General features: G+C 43.2%; 1 pseudogene; it reads right to left on the reverse strand.

The window, feature by feature from the left end:
* Positions 1–2,880: 2,880 nt before the first annotated feature.
* Positions 2,881–4,875, reverse strand: LOC101660080 (annotated as a pseudogene).
* Positions 4,876–9,314: the final 4,439 nt, after the last annotated feature.

Raw genomic sequence — 9,314 nt, forward strand, 5'->3', positions numbered from 1 at the left:
GTTGGGAAGAAGCCTACACTGGTTTTCTAACTGGTTCTAAAATACATGTGCAAATAGTGATGACTATTGAAAATAATGTAAAGTTAATAGGGACTCGTTTTAATATTCTCTACTGTGTATTTAAAAAGCTTGTGTAATGAAAAGTATTAAAATGGGTGTATGTGTATAATGAATACTATTTAGTAAAATTGTTTTGTGAGAAACATATAATTCAAGCACTCGAATATTAGGTAAAACTATTTTAATGAATATGAAGCAGTTGCTACGTACCAAGTAGAGAGGTAGGCACTGGTACCACCACTTGCCTGTGGGCTGCACACTGTGATGGGCTGTGTGTTGCTGTGATGCGGGGATCCTTCTTACTGGTATTTCAAATGTCAGCAAGGTCACCCAAAGTGAACAGGATTCGTTGGAACTTCCAGGCTAAGACTAGAAAATAAAGAAGGAATCGGCTGCCCACTTTGGAGGAAGTAGCCGCTGACCTTATGCATGACTTCAAAACTTTGTCAGATATTGAAGGCCTACGCAATGGAAGCAGCCACTGAGATAATGCAGAGGATGGGTACTCGAAATGTGACTGAGGAGGATCTACTTTCTCAGAGTGCAGTCGACAATGTTAACTTGAGTGGGGTAAAGACTGCAGGACTGGACCCTTCGGGATCTCCATTTGCCGATGGGGCACAACTCAAGGTAATGAGAATCAGATGCAAAAATCTGCTAATAATCTAAACGTGTAATGTAAGGAAGTCTGACTCTAGGAAAAATGGAAGTCATCAGAAATGAAATGAAATGCACAAAGATTGATGTCCTAGGCTTTTGAGTTAGTTAATTGTGCCAACTTGGCCGGTAAACACATGTGGGGCTAATTGAAAGGCGGAGGGATAAATGGGTGGTGAGCCTCACCTTTCTAGTTCTGGGGTCTCTTGCTTTGTGATGGTCGCACCAGGGTGCAGCTGCCTTAGCAGTTCCCTGCTTCAGCTTGCAAGATTGACTTCCTACAAGACATCCCCAAGGAGAAGCCACATGGACCTATCCCGATGCAGCCCTGGGTGCTGGAGCAGCCGTGTGGAGACCCCTGCTAGTGCTGAGATGCTTATTCGTTCACTGACTCAGCTTTCCTCCTGCAGTCGGCATCATTGCCTCTGTTTTGTGAGGTGGAGGACTTTGTGGACTGGTGTTGGGATAATGGGTTAATGTTGAACTTGTGTGCTTGGGCAGCATTGGGTTGGGATGTTTTCGAGATGCACACTTTCTTTACATAAAACTCTCTTATCCATGAGTTGCTGTGAATTTGTTTCTCTAAATTACCTAGACTAATACAGCTTTAGTGAGCTGAAATGGACTGGTATTGGCCATTTTGTATCAGAAAATCATATGCTTTACTATGCTGGGAATGACCCAATCAAGATGAATCATGTTGCTCTCATTGTTACAAGGACACCACAAAATATCTATCCACTTTTAAGGAATTCCAATCTATACAACTGGTTTTCAAATTTATGCACCAACTACAAAAGCTAGTGATGAAGAAAGTAAAGAATTCTACCAATGTCTTCAGTCAAAAACCGATCAGGCATGCAATCAAGATGCATTAATAATTGGTCATTGGAATGCAAAAGTTGGAAAGAATGAGGGAGGAACAATAGTTGGATAAATGTGGAATATAGAAATGAAGCTGGAGGCTGCATGATAGAATTTTGCAAACCAACAACTTTGTGTTAGGCTGGGCTGACTGGAGAAACAAATCCAGACACTCATGTGTATGAGAGAGATTTATATAACTACCATGGACTTGTTCTTAGCAAATACATTTTTCAACAGCACAAAGGTGACTATACACATATACTTCTCCAGGTGGAATACACAGAAATTGAAGAGTCTACATCGTGGGAAGAAAGAATGGAGAAACTCAAAATCAGCAGCTAAAAGGAGGCCAAGGAGCCAACTGTGGAACAGACCATCAATTGCTCATATGTAAGTTCATGTTTTAAGAAAATTCAAACAAGTCTAAAAGAGCCCAAATACAACCGTGAGTATATCCTCCTCAAATTTGAAAACATCTCAAGAACAGATTTGATGCCTTAGACACGAATGACAGATGACCTGAGGAGCTGTGGGATGATGTCAAGAACATAGTCCACAACTGTGTGAGCTCTGTCTTGATAGAAATCTCTTTCTGTATGCACACACATACAAGTGTCTTTGGGTTAGCTGCGCTAGGGAACCAGGCTACCACTTTCTTTGTTAAAGTCCCAGGTCTTGCTGCCTTATTCAACAGAAGCAAAGCGAAGGGCAATTAAAATACCTAAAATAATTACATGTGTTTATTGCCTAATATTAGGTAATGATGACAGAAAATTGTAGAATACACTTTTTTAAACCATAAAGATAATCCAACAAACGTGCTTTCTTGATGTGATTCTATAGCATAGTAAATAAAACCTTTTAGTACTTTTGTTATAAAATAGAAAAAAGTTACCAATTGACATGAGTTAATTATAGAGTCACTAGATAGATAGATAGATAGATAGATAGATAGATAGATAGATAGATAGATAGACGATAGATAGATAGATCTAGATTTAGATCTATGTCTATAGATAGATAGAGAGAGAGAACTTTAGTTTGCACACTTAAATTTCAGAACAAAATACACAAAATGAAACCTCACAGATCTCACAGACACATAACATCTAACCACATTCTAAAATATGGAGGGAACGGGGCTTGAGGGCTTTAGATCTTACACGCAGGAGCAGGACAAGGGGAAACCACTAGCTCTCAGCAAGTGGAGCCAGGTGGGATAATAAGGCCACTTAAGGCTGTTGTGGGAGTCACAGGAACACTATACAGAGGGCACAAGTTTGAGAGTAGAGATGACTAATCTACTTCTTCCATGCGAGATTTGTCCTTGTCACCCTCAAGGGGGAGGATCTCACCATTGGGTTGATCGATTGTCACCTCATTTTCCTTAAAGCCTGAAGTTCGGCTTGACCAGGCATAGATGCGGTTGGAGTAGGACTGGGGGTCCTTGAGGGAGAAGCCAGAGGAGAGCAAGGCACCTCCAAGCAGCAGTACCACCTGGTCCTGGATGGCTCTGTTGTCTTGTCAGCCTCAGTGTCTCCATAATGCAGTGAGGCGGGTTGATGTCCAGGTACTTTTTGGCCATCATGTAACCTATTATGGAGTTGTCTTGAAGACCCGGGCTTTCATGATCCGCTCCATGTTGGCCAGCTAGCTGCATGTACAAGTCACAGTGCAACAGACTGAAGGCACAAGTCTATTGGTGATTGTCACTTTCTCAACCTTCTTATCCAACATTTCGTTCTTGAACTTGCAGAGGTTCTTGAACTTGGCCTTGCTCTCTTCCATTTCTTCTTCTTGCCCTCCTCCTCCGGTAGCTCGAGGCCGTCTTTCATCAATGAGACCAGACTTGTCCCATCAAACTCCTTGAGCTGCTGCACACAATTCTTGTTGATAGGCTCAAGACAGCCTTCTGGGTCTCCTTCATGCATGAGATGTATTCTGAGAGAGAAATCATCTTGTCTCCAGACAAGAAAGTGTGGTAGTGCAGCAGCTCAGGCAGGTGCCATTGCTTGGTAGAATCTTCTTGGATGTTAAGCTTCGGGGTTTGGGAGAAGGCCTTATAAAATTTCCAAGAGTTCTCCTTGTCTTTTGCTAATTCGGAGGCACTTCTTGATAATTGACAATTCAAGGCACTTCTTGACGCTGTTTTTGCAGATGACCTTCAAGATTGCTCTGCCACAGCATCTCTTAGAAGATGTGAAGGGACAGGTGCTCTGAGGCAGCCACACTACTGATGAAGTTGAGATACTCTGGTCTTAAGTCGTCACCGTGTCCATGGGGAACATGCCATTCATTTCCTTCCTGTTCTCCGAGATCACAGGGAGTCTGGCGGAGGATCAACAGCAATGGCCTGAACTCTACCTGACCTTCTCCAGGAAAGTGCTTGACTGCTGAGTGGCCTTCCCAGTCATTAGTGAGTCTCTGAGAGAATTCGCCATACTCCTGCTGGGTAATGTCATCTGGATTTCTGGTCCAAATGGTCTTGGTCTTGTTGAGTTCATCTCCTTAATCGTTTTGGTTTTCTTCTTGTCCTGACAGCTACGGTCTTCCTTATCTGAGCCCACAGCTTCATTATTGGGTTTCTCCTCCTCCTCCTCTTCTTCCTTGTTCTCACCTTTCTCTTTCTTTGCTCCTCACCATCACTGATGTCTTTCTCTAGAGTTCCTTCTCTAGAAAAAGGGTGATGGGGTGGCCTATGACCTGCCAGTGCTTCATCACTGCACCTCTCCTCTAGGTACTCCATCTGGTCTTCTTTGAGGTGCTCAATCACTTTGGTTCCCTTGTCAATGATCTCCTCGTGGTCAGCTTGGGCAGTGAAGGAGCCCCCAGCCGGAGACTCCCGAGTATACTGCTCATCCTCATTGCGTTTTGCGATCACAACCACATTCGCTGCACCAAGTCGACAGAATAAAAGCCAACACCAAATGGTCCAATCACGGAGACGTTGGCACTGGACTGCAGAGCCCCGGTGAATGTTTTGGTACCATTCCTGGATGTTGTTGCAATGATCAGCATTGGTCAAGCCAATGGCCAAATCTATTAAGAGTCAGGGAGCGCTCCTCGAGATTGGGGGTCTATTTTCAGGTTTTTACCACCATGCAACTTTGAAGGGTCTGTCAGGCTCTCATAACAAATCTTGTCCACGGTGTCAGAGCATTAGAGATCCCAAAGGAAAATATTTTTATTAGAATGGAAGGGATTAATGATGAGGGACATGGGTTGGACAATCTATGCCTGGAAGGCAAAGCTCTCCACCTCCTTGTCTCCAGGATGTACTTCCTCAGGCATGGTGAAAAAGAGCTGTGGATACCAGAGGGCAGTGGCTTGTACTCTCTCACGGGCCACTCGGAGGTGACTAAGAGCTAACTAAAAGTGTTACAGTTAAAAACGTGTTGTAGGCTACAAAAGACACCATAAAACTCAAATGTAATTTAAGGAGAACCTTTATTATGTCTTAAACGGGAAAAGGCGAAAAGATCATCTGGATGAGGGAGGATAGTAGCGATAGGTCATAATGACATCCAAGCGGTTCAGAGATTTAGAGACTTAGAAGGAACATGGGAAGGCAAAGGAAACTGTCACAGACAATGGGTCTCAGTTGCAGGTGGAACTACAGAAGGGGAGCAGGCCCATAATTGGGACAGGTAAGTTATGTTAGATAGAAGCATTTATAACATGGGTCATGGAACTTGACTAAGGCAGTCAGGGTAGGACTCATCAGTCAGGCCAAAATGCATGACTGTGTGACATCAGTAAGGGGATCCCCAACTAGGACACACTCAGGTAAGCCCCTAAAGGAGACTGTCTTCCCTCCATGGGCTGGCTAGGGGTGTGTAGTGATAATCTACTTTCTAATGAACTCTGCCTTAAGGCAAGACAGTTCACATCCCTCATTAATTAATAAGGGTTGTTTTTGTTAGGTACTATCTAGTCTGATCTGAACCATAATGATTTCATGCACAACAGAACCAAACCCTGCCCAGTCCTGCACCTCCTAAAAACTACTTCTATGTCGGAGCCCATTGCTGCAGCCACTGTGTCAATCCATTTTCTTGACCTTTCGCTTCTTCATTACCCCTCCACCCTAGCTAACATGATGTCCTTCTCCAGGAACTGCGCCCTCCTGACAACATGTCCAAAGAATGGAAGGCCATCCTTGGCTTTAAGGAACACTCTGGTTGTATTTCTACCAAGACAGAACCTTTGTCCTTTTAACAGCCCATAGTAATCTCCATATTCTTCTCCAACACCACAATTAAAGTGCATTCCTTCCCTGTTGGTCTTTATTCAATGTCCAACTTTCATAGGCATATGAGACAATTGAAAATATTATGGCTTAGAAGTGGGTGAATAGGTAAATGTGGTGATGAAAGCTGTTGGTGCCTGGCTATCTAAATATATAGCGTCTGGGGTCCTAAATGCTTGAAAGTAAACAAGCGGCCATCTAGCTCAGAAGCAACAAAGCCCACATGGAAAAAGCACACCAGCCTGTGTGATCACAAGCTGCCAAAGGGATCAGTTATCAGGCATCAAAGAACAAAAAATCATATCGTTGTGTGCTCACCTCCATGATACGATCGCTGAAGAAGCACACCAGCCTGTGCGGTCATGAGCTGTCGAAGGGATCGGGTATAAGGCATCATCAGAACAAAAAATCTTATCATAGTGAATGAGGTGGGGAATGCAGAGTGGAGACACAAAGCCCATTTTTAGGCCATTGGACATCCCCTTACATAAGGGTCTTTGGGAGGAGATGAGCCAGTCAGGGTGCAGTGTAGCAAATGATGAAACATAAAACTTTCCTCTAGTTCCTAAATGTTCCCCCCCACCCCCCCACCCCGACTATCATGATCCCAATTCTACCTTGCAAGTCTGGCTAGACCAGAGGATGTACACTGGTACAGATAGGAACTGGAAATACAGGGAATCCAGGGCCAATGATCCCTTCAGGACCAGTGGTGTAACTGGCGATACTGGGAGGGTGGGTTGGAAAGGGGGAATCGATTATAAGGATCTACATGTGACCTCCTCCCTGGGGGATGGACAACAGAAAAGTGGGTGAAGGGGACGTTGGACACAGCAAGAGATGACAAAATAATAATTTATAAATTATCAAGGGTTCATGAGGGAAGGGGGAGCAGGGAGGGAGGGGAAAAATGAGGAGCTGATACCAGGAGCTTAGGTGGAGAGCAAATGTTTTGAGAATGATGAGGGCAATGAATGTACAAATGTGCTTTATATAATTGATATATGTATGGATGGTGATAAGAGTTGTATGAGCCCCTAATAAAATGATGAAAAACAAAAAGTAAAATATTATGGCTTGGGCCAAGTGCACGTAGTCCTCAAAGTAACATTCTTCCTTTTCAAAACCCCAAAGAGGTCGTGTGCAGCAGATTTACCAAATGCAACAGGGCTTTTGATCTCTTGACTGCTTGCTGCTTCTATGAGCATTGATCATGGACCCAAGCAAGACAAAATCCTTCAAACTTCAACCTTTTCACCAGTTATCATGAGGTTATTGCTTCAGTTATGAGTATTTTGGTTTTCTTTACATTGACTTTAATCTGTACTGAAGGCTACAATCCTTAATCTTCAACAGCAAGTGTTTCTACTCATCCTCACTTACATCAAGCAATCAGACTTCACTGTGGAAATGGATTCTATCTCCTACTGTTGCTTGAGGAGGTCAGATGGGGCCATCTCCACTATTCCCTCAAGGACTAAGACCAAAAAAATTGTAATGCAGGTTGAGGAAAACAGCAAGAAAGCAAGGCCTTTCTGCTGGATCACAGTTATAGGGTTAATTGTCTATCATGAATGACTAAGGGAATCACACCCAAATTGTGATTGGCGGCAGATCAATTCATCACTGTCAGAGTGGTTCTGCAGAATTACAGAAGCGATCATGTTTATAGGATATGTACACAACTGCAAATTGAAAAACTTCCAGGATTAGATCTGAGGCTAGACTATTTGTTTGCATATGGGCCCTGGAATGACCTTACATCCCAACTTTTAGTTTAAATTAGATTAAGATGTGATTACTTTTTATAAATCATTAAGGACACACCAGGAAAGTTCCATAGTTTTCCACTCAAGCCTGAGGCAAAACTGCCTCTCCCTCGGTTTGCCTGGCAGTTGTCATGGCCACACTGCAGGTTTAATGGTCAAAACAACTCCGGTAGAGACTGGACTTATGTCAGGATACAAAGTAAGGCTCTTACTGTGAACTGCAGCCTTCTACAAACCAAGTGCTTTAGAAGTTAACCTCTAACACAGCTTCTTAATATAGGCTGAAGACAGGAGGTAAATAAAGACATCTTTAACTGATTAACCATAACAGACAGAGCTGGGATCTTTTAACCAGAACTTATCTAAGAATTTTGTAATGACTAATGAAATATTTAATTGAATTGTGACCAGATTTGCTTCATACCTACTCTTGTAGACACAGTTAGGCTGAAAAGACAAGTCATTATGGGAAATCAGTGTTAGGGAGTGCTCCTGCTTTGGCATGGTGCCCCTCCTTTCCCCGTTGTTCACTGCCCAGCGCGGCCCTGGCAGTGGGTTCCCTTTTTATATCATACACTCTTCACCAACCTAGAGCTCACTGGGCTTGGAGCTGTTAGGGGTTGGATGTTGTCCGCCTTCTGCCTCCTACTACCACCTTGGTTGGGGACCCTGTCCTCTGTCAGCCATAGGCCCTCAAACTTCCTTGCCCACTTCTATATTTCCCCCTTCCTACCTCCTCCCCACTGACCTCTATAGAACCTCGGGCCCTACCCTGCATGTTCTTGCCTGCTCTCTACCTCCTGTAATCCCACCATGCTTCTGTGCCCCCCAAGTTAAGAGCAAGGCTTCGTAGACAATGGGAGAATAGAACCCTACCAGCATCAATGGTGCCTGGCATATGCCATTGGAGCACTGACCATGGAGGTGTCCCTTGATAATTTTTTCAGAGTTATCCTAAATGAAAAATGTTACATAACAGGATAGTGAAGAATTGGTGCTTTTTCAAGTTATTCTTTTGGTTCAAATAGGTGTGGACTCCACTGACTTGAAACAGAATAGGATTTGTTGCCTGGAAGAGTCAAAAGAATTCCAGGCCACATTCATTACACGAATTCATGTTTAACAGAGAAGACCTGGAAGGCCCCATTTTCTTTCAGAAATGCCCTATCCCTTCCTTTTCTTTCTTCTTCCTCTCATTTCTTCCCACAATATCTACTTTGTACCTACCATCTTCTAGGCACTGTGCATGCGATGAGGAGGCAGAATAAAAGGATTCCTGAGTTCAGGAGCTGTCAACCTTGCAAAAGTGCCCAGGCATTCAAAATCATGGGGAAAAATGATTCGCAGAAAGCCATTGTCCCCCAAGTGTAATAACTGAGTTAAAGAAAGACTTATATAGCCGGAGATGGGTTAGAAGGGACATCATTGTAAGGCTTGTTTTATTCAGACTTGTATATGTCTCCCAAGTATTCAAGGTAAGTATTTATAATCACTTCTTACAGTTCTGAAAGAGAGTGGGCTGAAATCCTATAAAAAAGTGTTATTTGTAATGTAGTCTGGAGCTACTTTAGGAATTTTATTAGTATATTTTTAGCAGACCCAGCTTTTCCTTTTTCTGAAAAGTTTCTTTTGCACGATTCTGGAGAATAATTTTAAGTTTGTTTCAGTGCCATCTACTCTAGGAATTTCAAATGATGGCAATGGGTTGTTTT

This window comes from Echinops telfairi, unplaced genomic scaffold (genome assembly GCF_000313985.2).
Source record: "Echinops telfairi isolate 266 unplaced genomic scaffold, ASM31398v2 ScPeMD7_7469;HRSCAF=8507_0, whole genome shotgun sequence".
NCBI lineage: Eukaryota > Metazoa > Chordata > Mammalia > Afrosoricida > Tenrecidae > Echinops > Echinops telfairi.